Raw genomic sequence first — 25,411 nt, forward strand, 5'->3', positions numbered from 1 at the left:
CAATAATCATAAATGGGGTGCAGCGGGAGATCCACGGCCGCGTCCGAGGGACCCGTCCTGTTCCGACGGTCCGTCCCGCACGCAAGATTGCTGTAGGCTACTATCTGTTGTCAATACATTTAGTATTAGTTTTAGTCAACATAGCTTAGTTTTCATTCAGTTTCCATTTAGTTTTGGTCAGTGAAAAAAGGTAGTCGACGAACATTTTTCGTCTTAGTTTTAGTCGACAATAACAACACTGCTGAGTGCATTGCATTGTTTCTGAACTGTTTCATTTGTCTAAAATTGTGATAAACGCAGATGTGTATAATAAAGAAGCAATTGCTTTTAATTTCATCCTACCCCTTTCCTTAACAAGCCACATGTTGGGAGGTTAGGGGAAGTTAGACCTATATTTTAATATATTTATTAAAACAGATTTATTGAACAGATTCCTTCAAGACAGGAGCCGTTGGTGAACACACACTAGACGTCACTTCAAGGTCCACCGTTAAAAATGAAGACCAAGTATGCCATCATCTTCATCTGCATCGTGGCCCTGGTCATCATCGAACAGGAGACCAACATCTTATCGAGGTGAGGGAGGTGGCCTTCATATTGAGATGCAGTGGAAGTTACGGGTCCATTTGGTTCCAGTTGTATACTGTTGTAAACATGTAAATGTCCAATCGGTTCCTAAACCTGTAAATGTCTAATTGGTTCCTAAACCTGTAAATGTCTAATTGATATGATATGATATACTACTTTATTGTCAATTCGCACTGAAATTTGTCTTGTGGCCCAGTGGCCTGGTATGCAACACATATACACACATTTGACATAACACAAAAACAGAAATAAAAATACAGTTACATACATAGAGACATAAGGGCACAGTTTTGCAGGTGCAATGAAATTACAATTTGCAGCACCCGACTCAACATAGACAAAAAGTAGAAAGAAATGAAAGACAAAAAATAAACTGCACAATTCAACCTGTCAAATCTAAACAATATAAAGTATAGGCCTCTACTGTATGTGTGATGAAGATGGAGATTTAAGGCCCACACATACCCCAGTTTTAGGTGATACGGTGACGACCGCGGTCACGGTGGTTGGGAAAACTACAACATTTGTTTGTACGCTGAATTAGTTTATATGAAATGTGAGCTAATCAATCCATCATGTCTCATCAGGGTCTCTGATGAGCTGATCCAGAGAGTGACTCCACATCCGACGCCACAAACCCAGCAGGGTCTGCCCTCCGAGGAGCCAGAGGAGGAGGAGGACATCATGGACGCCAACAGCCACAGCGGAGGCCACAAGCACATCCTAATCCTCGCCTCGACCAGGACGGGTTCCTCGTTTGTGGGGGAGTTTTTCAACCAGCACGGCGACAATATGTTCTATCTGTACGAACCCCTGTGGTACTTATAGGGATTGGCAGGGTTCCACAAGGACGTTCTCCAGGGACTGTTCCTGTGCGACTTCACCCCCCTGGAAGAATTAATTTCTCCACGGCCTCTGAACCATGTGACGCCCACGCTGTACGCTAGACATGCCAGCGCAGCTCTCTGTAAAAAGCCTGTCTGCACTCCAGGGGTCAGGTATGTGTGGTATTGCAGATTTTGATAACTTTTGTTTTCACGTAGAGCCAGTATTCGGCCAGTCAATCTATGCTACAAAGAGGCGTGACCCAGAAGATATTGCAATAGTAATGTGATATCGTTAATAATATCCTCCTACATCATATATTAAAAGTTTTCCTTCATGGATTTAGTGGAACATACTTTTTTTCCAGGTCAAAAGTTGGGGTACCGTACCATTAACAACCTATATAAGGCATTTAAATTCCTCATTATGCTTTAAGTAGCATGTGACGTGTCAAACTAGGGGTTTTTCATGATTCTGAATCCATTCCAAGCATTCAGTTTTGCACGGAAAAAAATCCTAAATTCGGCCATAGCCACTGATGACCTCATCACATTTGTGATGACGGCTATGGCCGTTTTTAGCCCCAAGGAGTGCAAAACGAATGCTTGCAATGGATTCAGAATCATGAAAACCCCCTAGTTCGTCACGTCACATGTTACTTAAAGCACAATGAAATTTAGAAATGTTTTGCCTTATATACAGTAGGTTGTTAACACTTAGCATTTATTGAAAAATTAGGATCTAATTCACGCCAGCATTTTTCCCAGTTGAGCTCTTATTTTGAAAAGCCACATACCGGAAAAAATATTATCCTAGGAAGTTGAACAGGTCCCGTTCAACTGTTGTTTACGATATGTACTGGGGAGCTCCACATCGCCGGCTCTGTGCCATCAAAGATACGCTGTTTTGACCAAAAATGCCATATGGGTCAAGGAATAGGAGATACAGGCGATTGAAATAAACGGATAGAATGGATTCTTATGGTGCCGATGATCTAAGATGGGCTCCGGAGTCTTGTTAGCTACCAGATGCTAACGTAAGTAGCATTATGGCTCGATCGATCGAATGCACTATAAAAGCGCAATTGCCATTAATCAACGACAATGGCGGTAAGCGTAGTATCAAACAATAGGCTTCAATTGACCTACATCTACGGCAATGGCGGTGAAAGAATTAATGGTACCCCAACTTTCAACGCCTGAATTAACCAAATATTTCATTTTTTAATTTTTAATTTTTAATATGTTCTTGAACGATTACTATTGCAATTTTATTTTGTGTCAAACCTTAGATTGACTGGCCTATACGGGCCAGCTGTGTAGAACAGGTTTGGTCTGTTAGTGTTGATTTTGACAGCAGTTTTTTCCGTGTTGGCTACAGAAGTGGGGTGTGGTTGTACTCTATGCTCAATCTGTACCAGCTCAGTGGCCTTGTGGTTAGAGTGTCCGCCCTGAGACTGGGAGGTCGGGGGTTCCATCCCCGGCCGGGTCATACCAAAGAATCTAAAAAATGGGACCCAGTGTCTCCCTGCTTGACACTCAGCATCAAGGGTTGGATTGGTGGGTAAGTCCCTGCGACATATTAGCGTCATGTCCAGGGGGTGTACTAGCTGCCTCATGCTACATAAACAGGAGATAAGCTCCTGCCCCTATGGGCCTCATGGCTACAGAAACAGGAGATAGGCTCCTGCCCTATGGGCCTCATGGCTACAGAAACAGGAGATAGGCTCCTGCCCTATGGGCCTCATGGCTACAGAGATAGGCTCCTGCCTTATGGGCCTCATGGCTACAGAAACAGGAGACAGGCTCCTGCCCTATGGGCCTCATGGCTACAGAAACAGGAGATAGGCTCCTTCCCTATGGGCCTCATGGCTACAGAAACAGGAGATAGGCTCCTGCCCTATGGGCCTCATGGCTACAGAAACAGGAGATAGGCTCCTGCCCTATGGGCCTCATGGCTACAGAAACAGGAGACAGGCTCCTGCCCTATGGGCCTCATGGCTACAGAAACAGGAGACAGGCTCCTGCCCTATGGGCCTCATGGCTACAGAAACAGGAGACAGGCTCCTGCCCTATGGGCCTCATGGCTACAGAAACAGGAGATAGGCTCCTGCCCTATGGGCCTCATGGCTACAGAGATAGGCTCCTGCCTTATGGGCCTCATGGCTACAGAAACAGGAGACAGGCTCCTGCCCTATGGGCCTCATGGCTACAGAAACAGGAGACAGGCTCCTGCCCTATGGGCCTCATGGCTACAGAAACAGGAGACAGGCTCCTGCCCTATGGACCTCATGGCTACAGAAACAGGAGACAGGCTCCTGCCCTATGGGCCTCATGGCTACAGAAACAGGAGATAGGCTCCTGCCCTATGGGCCTCATGGCTAAGCAAGGCTACTTACTTGAATCTGTATAGGCTTTTGAATGTCACCACAAAACTTACATTAGCATATTAGCACATTATTGCTGATGTACTGTATAGGCATTGTTCAGTCTATACTGTATAGGCTGTGCATAAAGTGCATATCACTGTATGAATGATGTAAAAGGATATATGGGAACGTAATTCTGTTTTGCCTCGTATTTGTTTCCGGTTCAAATTGGCTGCATGGAAATTAACCCGAACCCGAGTATGCAACCTTCTGGAAACCCTGGACTACAGTAATTCAGAGAGTCTTGTTTTGACTCCACACTAAGGACTTACAGCTAGATATGTCCCTCTCTTCACCCAGGTGTAATACGACAAGCTGCAGGCCTCTCAACCTGACCCTGGCATCCCAATCCTGCCTCACTAAAGAACACCGCGTCATCAAGACCGTCCGCCTGCGCCAGCTAGACATCCTGCGTCCCTTGGTGGAAGACCCTCGTCTGGACCTGAGGGTCATCCAGCTGGTGCGAGACCCCCGGGCCATGCTGGCGTCCCGCATGGTGGTCTTCCCCTTCTTCAAGAAGTGGAAGACGTGGGCGCGGCAGGGCAAGGTGCCCGAGGACGACGAGCAGGTGAAGTGGCTGAAGGAGCAATGTGACAGCGTCCGCATGTCGGCCATGGTGGGTCTGAGCCGGCCTCGCTGGCTGCGGCGACGCTACATGCTGCTGCGCTACGAGGACGTCACCCGCTACCCCATGCAGAAGGCCGAGGAGATTTACAGCTTTGCGGGGATACCGTTCAGTTCGCAGGCCAGGGAGTGGATTCTGAGGAACACGCAGACCACGCCGGCGAACAACGATCCTTTGTATCCTTGGAAAACCAATAGGAACTCCTTGGAGCAGGCGGACAAGTGGAGGTTTAGCCTGCCGTACGAGCTGGCCCGGGTCGTTCAGATGGTGTGCGGGCCGACCATGGAACTGTTTGGGTACAGCCTTGTGGACGATGAGAAGACGTTGGTCAATAGGTCCGTCAGCCTGCTTGACCCGTTGTACCTGATATAGCAAAGATTTAAGCAATATTACACGAGAGGGGGTGGTTTAACGTCATTAATGCACGCCTGCAATGCTGAAGGAACGAGCCCGCAAGGCAAGTTCCGAAAGCAACGCAGAAGTACATCAATGACGTTAAACCACCCCCTCGAGTGTAATGTTGCAATTATACAACAGTTACCCTTAAAACTAAGAAAATCACTGATAAAACATATTTTTTAATGACAGATGTAGTCACTATGACCACAAATGTCCCAATAAACTAGCTAGCCTAGCCACCGAGTTTGCTGCGCTCTGGGAGAACAGAGCAGCTGAATTCTTTGTTTTGATTAGGTGTGGAGTGGTGCTCGTTTGAACCACGGCTAGAAGGCTGTTTCAACCAATCAGATTGCTTCCTCGAAACGACCTGTTGTATAATGTGCTTTTAATTGTTGCTGGTGGATTGGTGGCCAAAAGGTGGCGTTTCCACACCCAAACTAAACGGGTCACGGGACAGACACGAGATGAGAATGATGCTTTACCAGTGATCAGACATTTGATCCACACACAATTATGTCAAATTATACACACTTACCAGTTATTTGCCTCAATGACACTTTTTTAGGATGTAAGGGATACAACATTCATTGTGCCATAATTGTATTGCATAGTGTGTACTGTGTATTGTGGATTTGCACAGTACTGCATGTATTGTTGTATGGGTGCATATAGGACCCCCTCTAAAATGAGATGCTGCATCTCAAGGGGCTATCCTCTATTCTGACCCTTATTCTCACCCTTATTATAATCCACAAGACAACCTGTTTATTGTAGAACGGATATATTTGACGATATGGCTTTAAATATTTGACTCAGGTGAAGTTGGCAGTAATGTGAAATTGTATTTTGTGACGTCTATGCTATTCTATGTGTTTTAACTTTGGTCTGCCTCGCGGGATACTGTGCCAAAATCATGTTCTTCATGTCATCAGACAAATGCCATCTATATTATTCTTTAATAATCATCATTCTTGGGCCATGCATTTTATGTAAAATATATACTCGAGCGGGGTATATTTTATACATAAATAATGTATGTAAGATAATCAGTCACATACAGCATATTATGTTTATATTGTTTGAACTATTCAACTTTAATTTTATATTAGAAGTCAGTGTGGTTCGGACAGGCCTTGCATGTCTTGTATGTAATGTCGACGATGTATGCAAATAAACGGAACTGAAAATACCCTCTACTTCTTTCACAATGACGGTTGCGTCATGACAAACTGATCGCAGATCAGATCTTCTACACTGGTGATGATCCTGTCTTGTCCATGTATGGCTATCCAGGGTTTGATGAGGTCAGTGTCGTGATCTTCATATGGAGACAGCCATATATGGAGCATGTTACGAGGCGTGACGGACTGACGGCCATACTGTATATGGTGGCGTGACGGATTGACTGACATGTTTTGCATGTTTCCATAGTAATCTGCGACCTAGCTATGTTAGAGCTATGTTACTCTCAACTTCCGCCGCTCGCATGAATGCAGACCAGCCTCTCCTCTTTAGCGTAAATAAAAAGAACGTTTTTGCTACTCACCAAAACAAAGGCGAGTTGTGTCATTAGAAAGCCTACTTTCCTTAGTGGACGCACTCTGAGCCCCCCACCACACGTATAAACTGTACTTTTTGGCCAAAAGGGGATTTTGTTTCCACCGGAAAACAATTACTTTTAGTTACTCCGCTGCGCCCTCTACCGATATTGCCCAGAGAACTGACTCATAGAGAATATTTTTCCTCCGGTGAAAAAAAATCCCTTTCTGGCCAAAAAGTACAGTTTATACGTGTGGTGGGGGGCTCAGAGTGCGTCCACTAAGGAAAGTAGGCTTTCTATTGACACAACCCGTCTTTGTATTGGTGAGTAGGTCAAACGTTTGTGAGATTTCCACAAAAGAGGAGAGGCTGGTCTGATTTCGATGTGAGCTTTAAAACTGAAAGACCCATAGCCTTATACTGAAGCAGTATAAAGGCTATGGACCAGAGCTATCTGCGACCTACAGTCGCAATATTTCTATTTAATCTTCTTGTGTTACATAACTGACTATTCTAAGTTAAATAAATTGTTATAAACGATTTCGGTGAAATATCATTTTTTGGGATCAGTTTTTTATTTTCCCTGAAAAAAAGATATATAGCACGCAAGCAAGCACGCACTCACACGCGCATGCACCAGTGGCGCAGCCAGAAATGCAGTCCAAGATGGGCCTGGCCACGGCTAGCTAGGCCGTCACGCGCGCGCACGTATTTTGGGGTCTCTTTCGGGTTATGTAGTGCTATATTGGATCACTCCAATATATGATAGTTCCTCCGCTAGGTGGAGCCATCGAGCGGACTTACCGATGATTCCCGTGCTATTACACGGGAAAGTGACATGCGAGCGAGCAGTCACTGCTGGATGAGGTCAAGGCGGCTAACACACTAAAGGTGTATGTTGCCGCTATCTCTGCATGCAATTCTGATGGCCCTGATGGACAGCTGCAAGGACCCGTTGCTGTCGATCTTTATGAAGGGAGTGAGGCACCTCCACCCAGCGAAGGCTCTTCAGGTCCTCGCTTGGGACCTTGGCTTGGTGCTCTCAGCACTCGGGAAGCCTCCCTTTGAGCCCCTGGATACTGCCTCTCTTCAGCACCTTTCATGGAAAATTGCGTTTCTCTTGGCAGTCACCTCTGCGGTTGGTGAGCTCCATGCGCTCTCAGTGAGAGCGGAGTGTCTTCAGATGGGTCCTGGTAAGGCCAGTGTGACTTTGCGACCCAATTCCTCCTTTCTGCCGAAGGTTCTGTCTGTGGGACATGTGAATCAGCCTCTTCACCTGTCAGCCTATACGTCCCTTCCATGAATGTGGAGGGCTCGGGTGATGCTCCTAACGTCCTCTGCCTGGTAAGGGCTTTGGACGCTTACGTTGGGATCAGGCTGACTGATCAGCTCTTCGTATGCTACGGTGATAGAGTCTTGGGCCAAAGGCTTTCGAAGCCATTGCTTGTGCTTACCGCTTGGCCAGGCGGGCTCTCCCGCCTGCGGTGGTGGCACACTCGGTTCGGGGCATGGCTACTTCTTGGGCACAGCTTAAGGGGTGCCCCTTTCAGACATCTGTGCCTCAGCCAGCTGGATGTCACCTAGTGCCTTCACCAGGTTCTACCGCGACAATGTGGTCCCTGAGAATCGGTTGGAACAAGCTGTTTTGGGGGTTGCCTCTGCTCCTTCGGAGACAGTGGGCTCCTCTCTGTGACTGAGCTGGGGCTGGCCGCTTCCACGTGGAGGGCTTGGCTCTTGTTCTCATTGATAGATGATTCTGACTGATGGACTGATCTGGTAGTGTACCACCATATATTGGAGTGATCCAATATAGCTTCATAACTAAGGTTACGTAGGTAACCACGGTTATGTGAGCGATTTGATCACTCCAATCTAGTCGCGGAGATCTATCGCGCCTCGGAGAAGGCACGAGGAAGGGGAAGTGACGTGCGGGGCAAAGTGTCCTCGGTGTAATAGCACGGAAATCATCATTAAGTCCAAGTCATCGGATGGCTCCACCTAGGGGAGGAACTATCATATATTGGAGTGATTCAATCGCTCACATAACCGTGGTTACCTATACGTAACCTTCGTTACGTATAGGTAACCAGAGTGACTGAACTGCCTAACAGCCTTGCAGTTACAGCACGCACGCACGCACGCACGCACGCACGCACGCACGCACACACACACACACACACACACACACACACACACACACACACACACACACACACACACAAGAATTAAAAGCATAATCCTTTAATTGCTATTGTCACCACCCGACCTCCTCCTCCTTCCACCTGTTCAATGGGCAGACAGAGCCAAGAACTGACATCATGTTTATTCATATTAAGCAAGACAACCAGAGCAGGTAAAAAAAAATAATAAAAAAATATATATATATTATAAATAAATAAATAAAGACATTATGAAAATGAATCTGATTCATGTGGTCTCACTGTGCTTGTTGAGACATCCATATTTAAATAGTTTATGTATTGTATTATAAACACAAGTATCACTACTGCACTGTAGAAATATAATTGACTTGAATAAAAGTACAAAAGTATTGCTATCAAAATGTACTTAAACCTGAGAACAGATTCTACAAATGTCTTCTAAATCCTGACAGTTTTCTGAAAAACCCTGTTTCTGTATCAGTGGATCTCAAACTATTTAATGTCAACGACCCCCAACAATATATGAAATTGGCCGCCGACCCCCATCTAAAAAAATGTTGTTCCAGGAACGCCTCCAGAAGCAAAGATTTGAGTTAAAAACGTTTGCTCTGAAAGAATATATATTCAAAGATCTGCGCCAAATTTTCATGATTTTTCAAAAAATAGCAGAGTGCTATATGAGCTTGTAGCTCTGCTATTTTTCAATAGCTAAAGTTATAACATAATGCTCAAAACACCAAAAGTCGTTCCCGTCCAGAATGGGTTAAAAGCACCAAAAGTAGGAAGTTCTCATCAGTGTTGTTTTTGTCGACTAAAACTAAGACGAAAAATGTTCGTCGACTACCTTTTTCCACTGATGAAAACAAAATGGAAACTAAATGAAGACTAAGCTATGACGACTAAAACTAAGACGAAAAATGTTCGTCGACTACCTTTTTCCACTGACGAAAACTCCATCAGGCGCCCCGGCTGGCCAGGGGGAGGCTGCGTCAAACTATTGTGACACTGCATTCCTATTAATCACGCCATGCCCTGCATTAAACACTCATCAATCATAATGATCTGTTTTGATAGGATCTGTTTGCATAGGTCCATTCTTTCTTCTTTTGAGGGCGTGACAAACTGACAACGACCTCAGATGAGCTCAGACACTCCACACTCCACACAGGTGTGTTTGTGAAGAAGCAGCGTCTTTTCTCCTGTGCAGAAGAAGGTAAAATGTCTATTATCTTCACCTGGATGTGAATTCCTATAGTGGGAATTTGACATGTTTGATCAATTTGTGTGCTTTGTATTAGTACCATTGTATAACAGTGTGACTTTAGATGTGTGAAATACTTGAATAAGTTGTTCTTTCTAAATCCATACTGCATGTCAAACTTACTGACAGATTATGTTGTATTAAAATAGTGGATCTACGAGCTAGTTCACAACGAGTTGCAGCGTTACACGTTGTGAGCTTGTAGATCTGCTATTTTCAGCATGCAGCGTACAATCTTGTATTACGGCGCTATCAAGGCCTGCCAACATATGTTTTGTTGGCAAAATCAACTGTAGATTTAGTTGACTTGCATCTTATGACATTTAGTCCACTAAAATTAGACTAAGGGCTATCTTGCGCCACCCCTTTAGCCTTATCCCTAGAATAGTTCAAATAGCTGATCTACAAGCTCACAGTGTGTAGATGTAGATCGGCTAGTTGAACTATTTTAAAATGTTTTTTTCAAAATAGTAAAAAATAGCGAAAAAGTTGAGGGATAAGGGCAGGCAAGATAAGGCCCTAAATCTACAACTTTTCAGATGACTAAAATGTGACTAAAACTAAATGACCTCAAAAGACAAAGATTTGTGTCAAAATCAACACTGCTGGACAATCAATATCTGTAGCCATCTTGGTGGATGTTAATATTGTGAGTATTGTAAGCCTGAGCGGTCTGTTGGGCATCTTGTGGTGCACAACACTATAATTCTGGTGTCCCAAAATTGAAAATCGAAAATTGGCTTGTTTTTCAATATCAGCTTTTTAACTACAGGGATGGAAAACGAAAATAGACTCAAATCGCGTTTTTCTTTTTTGTTAAACACAACTTCTTGCCAAGATAACAAGTATTCTGAAATCCAAAATCCAAAAATGCCCTTTTTCAATTTCCAATATCTGTCTTTCGTCTACATGAATGGAAAATGAAGTCCTCTTTCCGCTTGTAGTTCTAACACACCCGGAACCGATCCGGAAGCTTCCAATATGTTTTAGCTAGCCGACTGTAGGGCTAACAGATTAGCACAGTACTGTACTGTACAGTAGCCTACAGCAATCTTGCGTGCGGGACGGACCGTCGGAACAGGACGGGTCCCTCGGACGCGGCCGTGGATCTCCCGGTGCACCCCATTTATGATTATTGATTATGATGATCGCCCTTTTTTTAATAGCCTAGTCCTACTTTATTATACAGAAACAAAAACACAATACAACATCAAGACAATTAATGCTTTGTGCCTGATCATATCTGTTCTTATCCTTGTTTCCATATCGCCTATCTTTTTTCAGTCCTGTGTATTGTCACCGGAGGAGACAATACATTAATTTATTGTTTTAATTTATTTATTTACAATACATTTCTAAGCGATATCTTTATATAGTGCTGGGTGTGTGGGTGTGATGCAATGATAGCCATTGCATACATTGCAATCGGATTCAGCACTAAGATAATAGATAATTAATTTAGAATTAAATTAATCGATAAAATAACGCATTATTCAATGATGCGTTATGGCTACGCACTGTGTGGGTGCAGATAGCCGATCTACAACCTCATAGCCTATATGAATATGTAATGAACCTATATGATGATAATAATAGATAGCCAAATGTGCTTCCTTGCACACTTTTGATTGCACCTGTTAAAATCTTATTCAGCTGTGAGCGGATAGATAGATAGATAGATAGATAGATAGATAGAGACAGACAGACAGACAGACAGACAGACAGACAGACAGACAGACAGACAGACAGACAGACAGACAGACAGATGTCAATCATGTCACTGCAGTTCAATTAAATGCTATTTTTAACTAAAACTTTTAGCATCAATAATAATCGTATAGTGTTCAACATTTGTAAACGGCAATGCTGCCAACTCTCACGCTTTGAGAGTGACAGTCACGCAATGTGGCCACGCCACACCTCCCATTTCTCACGCTCGCACAATACGCACGGCGAGGGGGGGCATATAATGTGCCAAAAAAGCCAAGTCGGCTCTCAATGTTCTCCGCGGCTCCGCCGCGTAATAACGCGCGCGCATATGTGCGTCCTCCCCAACGGCAAAGTAGCCGATCTGCATGAGATATATGCAGATATATGCAGACTGCAGTAGTAGGGTAACTATAGTGAACCACCAAATCGTCAGCAGGTCCCTGACTGTGACGCATGGAAATGTTTATGGAAAACAATAGCCTCCACAACAAGTGAGTAGCCTAAGTGACTATCTCTCTGGCGTCTCTTGCGCGAGATGAGGAACGGTGCCAGTGCGCGCATAAGTCCTTGTGTGTGTGTGTGTGTGTGTGTGTGTGTGTGTGTGTGTGTGTGTGTGTGTGTGTGTGTGTGTGTGTGTGTGTGTGTGTGTGTGAGGGGAGAGGGGCCGCATCGCGACTCGTCGTTAGTTCTGTTCAGAGAGAGAGAGAGAGAGAGAGAGAGAGAGAGAGAGGGAGGGAGAGAGAGAGATAGGGGGACTCTCTCTCTCTCTGGGGAGGCAGAGAGAGAGAGAGAGAGAGAGAGAGAGAGAGAGAGGCAGAGAGAGATAGGGGGACTCTCTCTCTCTGGGGAGGCAGAGAGAGAGAGAGAGAGTGCCCACAGGTGTGTGGGCATGGGGAAATCATGAAATAAGAAAATGTAAAAAATAAGGCATTTTCCCAAATTTAGAATTTTTATTTCACAACATATTCCCCAATTTCCACTGAGGTTATGGGGTGAATGAATGTGCCAACACAGTGACATTGTCCTGCATCAGATCACATCAGAATACGTTTTTAAAAGTCTGACTTTTATATAAACCGATATGGATATTTAATAGGAGACATGCTGGGCACACATGGACACATGGACAAAATGTGGGTTATTATGTAGCATCATATGCAGATATCATTTTCTTTTGCAGTTTATAATTAAGCAAAAAAAAGGAAAAAATATCCACAAATATGTATGATTTTTTGAGTGGTCCAACCACTCCCTTATGGAGCTATGTGTGTGGCTGGCATGGCTGGCTGGCTGGGTCTGAGCACGAAAACATCATGGTTGTTTTCCACCACCTGTGCGCAACCTAACACACACACAAACACACACGCACATATTAACTGCATGTATTTATGATGATTTTGGGTGTGCCAGTACAGTACAGAAGTGGGACCCCGACACGGTAGCTCTGTCATTTCTCAACCGTTTCTGACTGGGTGGCACACCGGAACCGGCCCGGTCCCCCGGGCACGTTCCTGGGGGTCTGGATGTTCCGGGGACCCCGGGGCCCCTAACATGCATGGTAACTCTGTCATTTCTCTACCGTTTCGGACGCGGGGCGGCTCGCCGGAACCGGCCCGGCACCCTGGGCTCGATCCTGTGGGTCTGAACCCCCCCCCCCTCCCCCCACTCACTTCACATGGGTGTGATTTTATTTTCTAGGGTGGGATGTCTGTATTCCTCTAAATCAATGTTAAAAAAGGCCAAATCGACATTAAAAAAGGCATTTTTTTAAATAAATGTTTATAAATGCTTTATAACAGGTTGTTATTGTAAAGTGCTACCTTAAAATCTTATTCAGCTGTGAGCGGATAGATAGATAGATAGATAGTGATGCTTCGTTATCGTGCGAGAATTATCTGATAGTCCAATAAACAGGCTGTAAACATAAGTCATGGAATTATAAGAACTGGCATATTTTAATGATTGCTCGGGATACTTTATTCACACATCACAAATTAGATTGGATCATATCAGTCCGTTGGTCGGGGCGCCCCTTGAAGCAGGCCAGAGGGGTCGTCTGACCTGGAGAATTAGATTGGATCATATCAGTCCGTTGGTCGGGGCGCCCCTTGAAGCAGGCCAGAGAGGTCGTCTGACCTGGCCTGTCAGACGACCTCTGACAGGCCAGTGTGCACAGGGGTGTGCACAGGGGTGCACACTCTTATAAGTAATGGTAACTGCTTAAAATGTCTACTTTATCCCACCAACAGACAGACAGACAGACAGACAGACAGACAGACAGACAGACAGACAGACAGACAGACAGACAGACAGACAGACAGACGTCAATCATGTCACTGCAGTTCAATTAAATGCTATTTTTAACTAATGCTAATAGTTAATGCTTTAACTAAAACTTTTAGCATCAATAATAATCGTATAGGCTATTGGCCTACTTCCTCTTGTTAAACATTTGTAAAGTCATGATGGCACTTCTTTGAAGCCCTATGCTAAAAAGATAAGATTGCATTGCATTATAGAGAACAAGAAAAATTGTTTGCGTGCGTGCGTGCGTGCGTGCGTGCGTGCGTGCGTGCGTGCGTGCGTGCAGGTGTGTGTGATGTCGGCTTTGCCGCTTTGGTGTGAACTCTGACCGGTCTGTGTAATGTAATGGACTGCCAGGACTGGTGACGGTGTTTAAAACAATGTATCTGTTAAAGCTATTTATCTGTAAACATCTGTAAAATAAAAGTGGAAAGGATCGGACGACGACTTATCATTGACCTGTCAATCAAGGCGTGTGCAAATAGCCGTATAGCCAATAATCCTGTACCGCGGCGACAGAACATCAGGCGCAGTGCCGCACTGTGTAGGCCTAGGCCTACCTTGTGTTCAGCTGCAGCATCAGATCAGGATGTAGGCCTAATGTTTACAAAGACTGTAGGCATATAGCCAGGCATGACAGATGACATGCAGTTACTTGAGCTGAATAACACTAGTCTAAACCCACACTAATTATCCATAATATATAAATAAATGATGGATTAGGGGTCAGGACAGCTATGCCTTTTCGGTGTCAGAATAAATTATCGACTTCTTAGACTGTTATTTATCTCAACTGCTAGGCTTATACCAAAGATGTGTCACCCACGTTTGATTACTCTCTTGTGTTTTACAAAAATGTGTGAAACCAGAAATGTTTCAATGCAATAGGTGACTGACTGTGTATATGTGCTTGCAAATATAATGGCAAAACAGGATGTCATTGTGATTTGACAAATCAGCAGAACAGCAGAGGTTTGTATTCCTATAAAGTTGGTGTGCTTTTTATTCAAGTTTGGAGGAAGCTTTCCAACCATTAGGCCTACAAAGGCATGCATAGGCCTGCCCTAGACTATAGGACAGGTGTATAGGCAACCGTTATGAGATGAAGTGCATGTGTTTTTATTTACTTGATAGTCATATTAGGCCTGTAATATCAACATTAATGGCACTAAATAAAAAAACAACATGTCAGACTCAAGTGTATGACCTTGACTGATTAAGTTTATATGTGCATGAGTTGTTTACAGTCTATACATTCTGGACTTTTTTGGATAAACATTCAAGCACAGAGGCACATGAAGTATGTATTAACAGTTAGCTATCTATCTCCGCTCACAGCTGAATAAGATTTTAAGGTGGCACTTTACAATAACGACCTGTTATAAAGCATTTTTTTAATGTCGATTTGGCCTTTTTTAACATTGATTTAGAGGAATACAGACATCCCACCCTAGAAAATAAAATCACACCCATGTGAAGTGAGTGGGGGGAGGGGCTGTTCCGGTGTGCCACCCAGAGTCAGAAACGGTTGAGAAATGACAGAGCTACCGTGTCGGGGTCCCACTTCTGTACTGTACTGTACTGTACTGTACTGTACTGTACTGTACTGTACTGTACTGTACTGTACTGTACTGTACTGTACTGTACTGTACTGTCACTGTACTGTACTGGCACACCCAAAATCATCATAAATAAATGCAGTTAATATGTGCGTGTGTGTTTGTGTGTGTGTTAGGTTGCGCACAGGTGGTGAAAAACAACCATTATGTTTTCGTGCTCAGACCCAGCCAGCCAGCCAGCCAGCCATGCCAGCCACACACATAGCTCCATAAGGGAGTGGTTGGACCACTCAAAAAATCATACATATTTGTGGATATTTTTTCCTTTTTTTTGCTTAATTATAAACTGCAAAAGAAAATGATATCTGCATATGATGCTAAATAATAACCCACATTTTGTCCATGTGTCCATGTGTGCCCAGCATGTCTCCAATTAAATATCCATATCGGTTTATATAAAAGTCAGACTTTTAAAAACGTATTCTGATCTGATGCAGGACAATGTCACTGTGTTGGCACATTCATTCACCCCATAACCTCAGTGGAAATTGGGGAATATGTTGTGAAATAAAAATTCTAAATTTGAGAAAATGCCTTATTTTTTACATTTTCTTATTTCATGATTTCCCAATGCCCACACACCTGTGGGCACTCTCTCTCTCTCTCTCTCTCTCTCTCTCTCTCTCTCTCTCTCTCTCTCTGCCTCCCCAGAGAGAGAGAGTCCCCCTATCTCTCTCTGCCTCTCTCTCTCTCTCTCTCTCTCTCTCTCTGCCACCCAGGAGTCAGCCCAGCTCCTAATCCAGACAACAGTCTTGTCAAAACTTGACTATTGTAACTCCCTCCTTACTGGCCTACCGGCATGTGCACTTAAGCCCCTCCAACTGATCCAAAATGCCGCAGCCCGCTTGGTCTTCAACCAGCCAAAATTCTCACACGTCACCCCCCTTCTCCGCTCCCTCCATTGGCTCCCGGTCGCTGCCCGCACAGAATACAAAACTCTGATGCTGGCATTCAAAGCAACCAAAGGCATGGCCCCCCCATATCTCACAAGTATGATCGTACCCTACAAACCCTCCCGCGCACTCAGATCAGCCAACGCAGGGATGCTGGAGGTACCTTCACTAAAAACGCCGGGACAACGCTCCACACGTCCCAAACTCTTCTCCCTTCTGGCTCCAAAACTATGGAATGCACTTCCCATCACTGTCAGAACTGCAGCCTCACTCCCAATCTTCCGCCGTAGTCTGAAAACCCACCTCTTCAGACTCCACCATGGCCCGTAGCACTTGCCCTAGCCTAGCCCCTTAGATAGCACATTATGTTGACTTAGATAGTATTTTAAACAGACTTATAGCTTGTTACGTAGACAGCTCTAGAATTGCACTTTATGTAGTCATAGCACTTTATAGTACACATGTATAATATATTATATAGTATAGTATGTATAGTTTACATAGATACTCCACTGTTACGTTCTTAGTTTACGCATGATTCATGACGACGAGTCGCGATGCGGCCCCTCTCCCCTCACACACACACACACACACACACACACACACACACACACACACACACACACACACACACACACACACACACACACACACACACACACGAGGACTTATGTGCGCACTGGCACCGTTCCTCATCTCGCGCAAGAGACGCCAGAGAGATAGTCACTTAGGCTACTCACTTGTTGTGGAGGCTATTGTTTTCCATAAACATTTCCATGCGTCACAGTCAGGGACCTGCTGACGATTTGGTGGTTCACTATAGTTACCCTACTACTGCAGTCTGCTGCCTGCATATAACAGCGCTGCATTATCTCATGCAGATCGGCTACTTTGCCGTTGGGGAGGACGCACATATGCGCGCGCGTTATTACGCGGCGGAGCCGGGGAGAACATTGAGAGCCGACTTGGCTTTTTTGGCACATTATATGCCCCCCCTCGCCGTGCGTATTGTGCGTGTGTGAGAAATGGGAGGTGTGGCGTGGCCACATTGCGTGACTGTCACTCTCAAAGCGTGAGAGTTGGCAGCATTGCCGTTTACAAATGTTGAACACTATACGATTATTATTGATGCTAAAAGTTTTAGCATCTATCTATCTATCTATCTATCTATCTCTATCCGCTCACAGCTGAATAAGATTTTAACAGGTGCAATCAAAAGTGTGCAAGGAAGCACATTTGGCTATCTATTATTATCATCATATAGGTTCATTACATATTCATATAGGCTATGAGGTTGTAGATCGGCTATCTGCACCCACACAGTGCGTAGCCATAACGCATCATTGAATAATGCGTTATTTTATCAATTAATTTAATTCTAAATTAATTATCTATTATCTTAGTGCTGAATCCGATTGCAATGTATGCAATGGCTATCATTGCATCACACCCACACACCCAGCACTATATAAAGATATCGCTTAGAAATGTATTGTAAATAAATAAATTAAAACAATAAATTAATGTATTGTCTCCTCCGGTGACAATACACAGGACTGAAAAAAGATAGGCGATATGGAAACAAGGATAAGAACAGATATGATCAGGCACAAAGCATTAATTGTCTTGATGTTGTATTGTGTTTTTGTTTCTGTATAATAAAGTAGGCCTAGGCTATTAAAAAAAGGGCGATCATCATAATCAATAATCATAAATGGGGTGCACCGGGAGATCCACGGCCGCGTCCGAGGGACCCGTCCTGTTCCGACGGTCCGTCCCGCACGCAAGATTGCTGTAGGCTACTGTACAGTACAGTACTGTGCTAATCTGTTAGCCCTACAGTCGGCTAGCTAAAAACATATTGGAAGCTTCCGGATCGGTTCCGGGTGTGTTAGAACTACAAGCGGAAAGAGGACTTAATTTTCCATTCATGTAGACGAAAGACAGATATTGGAAATTGAAAAAGGGCATTTTTGGATTTTCGATTTCAGAATACTTGTTATCTTGGCAAGAAGTTGTGTTTAACAAAAAAGAAAAACGCGATTTGAGTCAATTTCTGTTTTCCATCCTTGTAGTTAAAAAGCTGATATTGAAAAACAAGCCAATTTTCGATTTTCAATTTTGGGACACCAGACAGAATATTGATTGAACACAAGATACACGGATTCCTTCTATCTGTACAGTAGGGCTGCACAACATTTCATATCTCTGTATTTATGCCAAATATTGTGATATCGATATGATACGGTATTACCGTTAACATTTCATATTCTATATTTTAAGTGTTGCAACATTGAAAATTAAATTATTATTATTCAAAAAGTGTGTTAGTGAGTTTGCTTACGCACTGGACCAGAGGAAACAACGTGATTCTGAATCCATCGCAAGTCAGCAGGGAGTCAAACATTCTGATATTTAATATACTGCGTGCTTGCGTGCGTGCGTGCGTGCGTGCGTGCGTGCGTGCGTGCGTATGCACATGCGTGTGTTTGGGCCAGTAGTTTTGGCTCTGTGGGCAGGTTGCCAAGTCCTGCTGGAAAAGTTAGATCAGCATCAACAAAAAGCAAGATATGGAAGCACACAGTGCTGTAGCTCTGGTCCATAGCTCTATAAATGCAACGCATTAGAGCTATGGACCAGAGCTAACAGTGCTGTAGCTCTGGTCCATAGCTCTATAAATGCAACGCGTTAGAGCTATGGACCAGAGCTAACAGTGCTGTAGCTCTGGTCCATAGCTCTATAAATGCAACGCATTAGAGCTATGGACCAGAGCTAACAGTGCTGTAGCTCTGGTCCATAGCTCTATAAATGCAACGCGTTAGAGCTATGGACCAGAGCTAACAGTGCTGTACAATATCATAATAGACGGTTGTGTTGAGACCCTGGACTTGATAAAACACAGTGATGATTTAGGCCATGTCATCTGCATGCTGTTGGTCCACTGACAGTGGAAGCCTTAGTATGTTGACAAGCTTTTATGGAGATGCTGATTTTCCTTTCCAGCTCGATTTGGCACCTGCCCACAGAGCCAAAACTACTAGTAACTGGTGTACTGACCATGGTATTACAGTGCTTAACTGACCAGCCAACTGGCCTGACCTGAACCCCACAGAGAATCTTAGTTTTAGTCACCTGGAATGTTTTAGTGTTAGTCTAGTTTTAGTCGACTAAATGTCATAAGATTTTAGTCGACTCAATCTACAGTTGATTTAGTCGACTAAAATGTATTTTGGCGGGCCTTGATGGCGTCGTAATGACTGATTTTACACTTGCTGAAAATAGCCGATCTACAAGCTCACAACTTGTCCCGCTGCGATGCGTTGTGTGCTTGTAGATCTGCTATTTTCAGCATGCAACCAAGTGTAAAATGACTTATACTGGATCTCTTGTCCACTAGTCCCTTCCTAACATGTTAGTCTAGTTTGTATCTGTTGTCAATACATTTAGTATTAGTTTTAGTCAACATAGCTTAGTTTTCATTCAGTTTCCATTTAGTTTTGGTCAGTGAAAAAAGGTAGTCGACGAACATTTTTCGTCTTAGTTTTAGTCGACAATAACAACACTGCTGAGTGCATTGCATTGTTTCTGAACTGTTTAATTTGTCTAAAATTGTGATAAACGCAGATGTGTATAATAAAGAAGCAATTGCTTTTGATTTCATCCTACCCCTTTCCTTAACAAGCCACATGTTGGGAGGTTAGGGGAAGTTGGACCTATATTTTAATATATTTATTAAAACAGATTTATTGAACAGATTCCTTCAAGACAGGAGCCGTTGGCGAACACACACTAGACGTCACTTCAAGGTCCACCGTTAAAAATGAAGACCAAGTATGCCATCATCTTCATCTGCATCGTGGCCCTGGTCATCATCGAACAGGAGACCAACATCTTATCGAGGTGAGGGAGGTGGCCTTCATATTGAGATGCAGTGGAAGTTACGGGTCCATTTGGTTCCAGTTGTATACTGTTGTAAACATGTAAATGTCCAATCGGTTCCTAAACCTGTAAATGTCTAATTGGTTCCTAAACCTGTAAATGTCTAATTGATATGATATGATATAGTACTTTATTGTCAATTCGCACTGAAATTTGTCTTGTGGCCCAGCGGCCTGGTATGCAACACATATACACACATTTGACATAACACAAAAACAGAAATAAAAATACAGTTACATACATAGAGACATAAGGGCACAGTTTTGCAGGTGCAATGAAATTACAATTTGCAGCACCCGACTCAACATAGACAAAAAGTAGAAAGAAATGAAAGACAAAAAATAAACTGCACAATTCAACCTGTCAAATCTAAACAATATAAAGTATAGGCCTCTACTGTATGTGTGATGGAGATGGAGATTTAAGGCCCACACATACCCCAGTTTTAGGTGATACGGTGACGACCGCGGTCACGGTAGTTGGGAAAACTACAACATTTGTTTGTACGCTGAATTAGTTTATATGAAATGTGAGCTAATCAATCCAACTTGTCTCATCAGGGTCTCTGATGAGCTGATCCAGAGAGTGACTCCACATCCGACGCCACAAACCCAGCAGGGTCTGCCCTCCGAGGAGCCAGAGGAGGAGGAGGACATCATGGACGCCAACAGCCACAGCGGAGGCCACAAGCACCTCCTAATCCTCGCCTCGACCAGGACGGGTTCCTCGTTTGTGGGGGAGTTTTTCAACCAGCACGGCGACAATATGTTCTATCTGTACGAACCCCTGTGGTACTTACAGGGATTGGCAGGGTTCCACAAGGACGTTCTCCAGGGACTGTTCCTGTGCGACTTCACCCCCCTGGAAGAATTCATTTCTCCACGGCCTCTGAACCATGTGACGCCCACGCTGTACGCTAGACATGCCAGCGCAGCTCTCTGTAAAAAGCCTGTCTGCACTCCAGGGGTCAGGTATGTGTGGTATTGCAGATTTTGATAACTTTTGTTTTCACGTAGAGCCAGTATTCGGCCAGTCAATCTATGCTACAAAGAGGCGTGACCCAGAAGATATTGCAATAGTAATGTGATATCGTTAATAATATCCTCCTACATCATATATTAAAAGTTTTCCTTCATGGATTTAGTGGAACATACTTTTTTTCCAGGTCAAAAGTTGGGGTACCGTACCATTAACAACCTATATAAGGCATTTAAATTCCTCATTATGCTTTAAGTAGCATGTGACGTGTCAAACTAGGGGTTTTTCATGATTCTGAATCCATTCCAAGCATTCAGTTTTGCACGGAAAAAAATCCTAAATTCGGCCATAGCCACTGATGACCTCATCACATTTGTGATGACGGCTATGGCCGTTTTTAGCCCCAAGGAGTGCAAAACGAATGCTTGCAATGGATTCAGAATCATGAAAACCCCCTAGTTCGTCACGTCACATGTTACTTAAAGCACAATGAAATTTAGAAATGTTTTGCCTTATATACAGTAGGTTGTTAACACTTAGCATTTATTGAAAAATTAGGATCTAATTCACGCCAGCATTTTTCCCAGTTGAGCTCTTATTTTGAAAAGCCACATACCGGAAAAAGTATTATCCTAGGAAGTTGAACAGGTCCCGTTCAACTGTACGATATGTACTGGGGAGCTCCACATCGCCGGCTCTGTGCCATCAAAGAAACGCTGTTTTGACCAAAAATGCCATATGGGTCAAGGAATAGGAGATACAGGCGATTGAAAGAAACGGATAGAATGGATTCTTATGGTGCCGATGATCTAAGATGGGCTCCGGAGTCTTGTTAGCTACCAGATGCTAACGTAAGTAGCATTATGGCTCGATCGATCGAATGCACTATAAAAGCGCAATTGCCATTAATCAACGGCAATGGCGGTAAGCGTAGTATCAAACAATAGGCTTCAATTGACCTACATCTACGGCAATGGCGGTGAAAGAATTAATGGTACCCCAACTTTCAACTCCTGAATTTACCATGATCCACTAAATATTTCATTTTTTAATTTTTAATTTTTAATATGTTCTTGAACGATTACTATTGCAATTTTATTTTGTGTCAAACCTTAGATTGACTGGCCTATACGGGCCAGCTGTGTAGAACAGGTTTGGTCTGTTAGTGTTGATTTTGACAGCAGTTTTTTCCGTGTTGGCTACAGAAGTGGGGTGTGGTTGAACTCTATGCTCAATCTGTACCAGCTCAGTGGCCTTGTGGTTAGAGTGTCCGCCCTGAGACTGGGATGTCGGGGGTTCCATCCCCGGCCGGGTCATACCAAAGACTCTAAAAAATGGGACCCAGTGTCTCTCTGCTTGACACTCAGCATCAAGGGTTGGATTGGTGGGTAAGTCCCTGCGACATACTAGCGTCATGTCCAGGGGGTGTACTAGCTGCCTCATGCTACATAAACAGGAGATAGGCTCCTGCCCCTATGGGCCTCATGGCTACAGAAACAGGAGATAGGCTCCTGCCCTATGGGCCTCATGGCTACAGAAACAGGAGATAGGCTACTGCCCTATGGGCCTCATGGCTACAGAAACAGGAGATAGGCTCCTGCCCTATGGGCCTCATGGCTACAGAAACAGGAGATAGGCTCCTGCCCTATGGGCCTCATGGCTACAGAAACAGGAGATAGGCTCCTGCCCTATGGGCCTCATGGCTACAGAAACAGGAGACAGGCTCCTGCCCTATGGGCCTCATGGCTACAGAAACAGGAGACAGGCTCCTGCCCTATGGGCCTCATGGCTACAGAAACAGGAGATAGGCTCCTGCCCTATGGGCCTCATGGCTACAGAAACAGGAGACAGGCTCCTGCCCTATGGGGCTCATGGCTACAGAAACAGGAGACAGGCTCCTGCCCTATGGGCCTCATGGCTAAGCAAGGCTACTTACTTGAATCTGTATAGGCTTTTGAATCCTCTAGCACCCCCTAGTGTCTATCTGTGCACGCCACTGTGTATAGGCATTGTTCAGTCTATACTGTATAGGCCGTGCATAAACTGCATATCACTGTATGAATGATGTAAAAGGATATATGGGAACGTAATTCTGTTTGTAAGATAAGATTTAGGCTATTATGCATAGGGGGATTCAACAGCCAGGCTAATTAATTCAGCAGTCTGAAAGCCATTGCAATTGCAGAGGGAAGCCACAGCGTTTTACAGTAGGCTCTGTGCGGGTTATCCAGAAAGTACCATTGTATGGTTAACTGATCCAGTTAACTTTCCCATAGCTTAGTTTGATTGGCTTATTGGCAGCAATGTAAACAAATATGACACCCCGGCCTCGTATTTGTTTCCGGTTCAAATTGGCTGCATGGAAATTAACCCGAACCCGAGTATGCAACCTTCTGGAAACCCTGGACTACAGTAATTCAGAGAGTCTTGTTTTGACTCCACACTAAGGACTTACAGCTAGATATGTCCCTCTCTTCACCCAGGTGTAATACGACAAGCTGCAGGCCTCTCAACCTGACCCTGGCATCCCAATCCTGCCTCACTAAAGAACACCGCGTCATCAAGACCGTCCGCCTGCGCCAGCTAGACATCCTGCGTCCCTTGGTGGAAGACCCTCGTCTGGACCTGAGGGTCATCCAGCTGGTGCGAGACCCCCGGGCCATGCTGGCGTCCCGCATGGTGGTCTTCCCCTTCTTCAAGAAGTGGAAGACGTGGGCGCGGCAGGGCAAGGTGCCCGAGGACGACGAGCAGGTGAAGTGGCTGAAGGAGCAATGTGACAGCGTCCGCATGTCGGCCATGGTGGGTCTGAGCCGGCCTCGCTGGCTGCGGCGACGCTACATGCTGCTGCGCTACGAGGACGTCACCCGCTACCCCATGCAGAAGGCCGAGGAGATTTACAGCTTTGCGGGGATACCGTTCAGTTCGCAGGCCAGGGAGTGGATTCTGAGGAACACGCAGACCACGCCGGCGAACAACGATCCTTTGTATCCTTGGAAAACCAATAGGAACTCCTTGGAGCAGGCGGACAAGTGGAGGTTTAGCCTGCCGTACGAGCTGGCCCGGGTCGTTCAGATGGTGTGCGGGCCGACCATGGAACTGTTTGGGTACAGCCTTGTGGACGATGAGAAGACGTTGGTCAATAGGTCCGTCAGCCTGCTTGACCCGTTGTACCTGATATAGCAAAGATTTAAGCAATATTACACGAGAGGGGGTGGTTTAACGTCATTAATGCACGCCTGCAATGCTGAAGGAACGAGCCCGCAAGGCAAGTTCCGAAAGCAACGCAGAAGTACATCAATGACGTTAAACCACCCCCTCGAGTGTAATGTTGCAATTATACAACAGTTACCCTTAAAACTAAGAAAATCACTGATAAAACATATTTTTTAATGACAGATGTAGTCACTATGACCACAAATGTCCCAATAAACTAGCTAGCCTAGCCACCGAGTTTGCTGCGCTCTGGGAGAACAGAGCAGCTGAATTCTTTGTTTTGATTAGGTGTGGAGTGGTGCTCGTTTGAACCACGGCTAGAAGGCTGTTTCAACCAATCAGATTGCTTCCTCGAAACGACCTGTTGTATAATGTGCTTTTAATTGTTGCTGGTGGATTGGTGGCCAAAAGGTGGCGTTTCCACACCCAAACTAAACGGGTCACGGGACAGACACAAGATGAGAATGATGCTTTACCAGTGATCAGACATTTGATCCACACACAATTATGTCAAATTATACACACTTACCAGTTATTTGCCTCAATGACACTAACAGGATGTAAGGGATACAACATTAATTGTGCCATAATTGTATTGCATAGTGTGTACTGTGTATTGTGGATTTGCACAGTACTGCATGTATTGTTGTATCGGTGCATATAGGACCCCCTCTAAAATGAGATGCTGCATCTCAAGGGGCTATCCTCTATTCTGACGCAATGCTCACCCTTATTATAATCCACAAGACAACCTGTTTATTGTAGAACGGATATATTTGACGATATGGCTTTAAATATTTGACTCAGGTGAAGTTGGCAGTAATGTGAAATTGTATTTTGTGACGTCTATGCTATTCTATGTGTTTTAACTTTGGTCTGCCTCGCGGGATACTGTGCCAAAATCATGTTCTTCATGTCATCAGACAAA

General features: G+C 44.4%; 1 pseudogene across 1 annotated transcript; it reads left to right on the forward strand.

Moving 5' to 3' along the window:
* Positions 1-496: 496 nt before the first annotated feature.
* On the forward strand, positions 497-24,450 carry LOC306938702 (annotated as a pseudogene). Its single transcript has 6 exons — positions 497-576; positions 1,176-1,586; positions 4,142-4,793; positions 20,147-20,253; positions 20,853-21,263; positions 23,754-24,450. The product of its transcript is annotated as an uncharacterized misc_RNA (transcript).
* Positions 24,451-25,411: the final 961 nt, after the last annotated feature.

This window comes from Electrona antarctica (genome assembly GCF_951216825.1).
Source record: "Electrona antarctica genome assembly, chromosome: 15".
In the NCBI taxonomy this organism is placed as follows: Eukaryota; Metazoa; Chordata; class Actinopteri; order Myctophiformes; family Myctophidae; genus Electrona; species Electrona antarctica.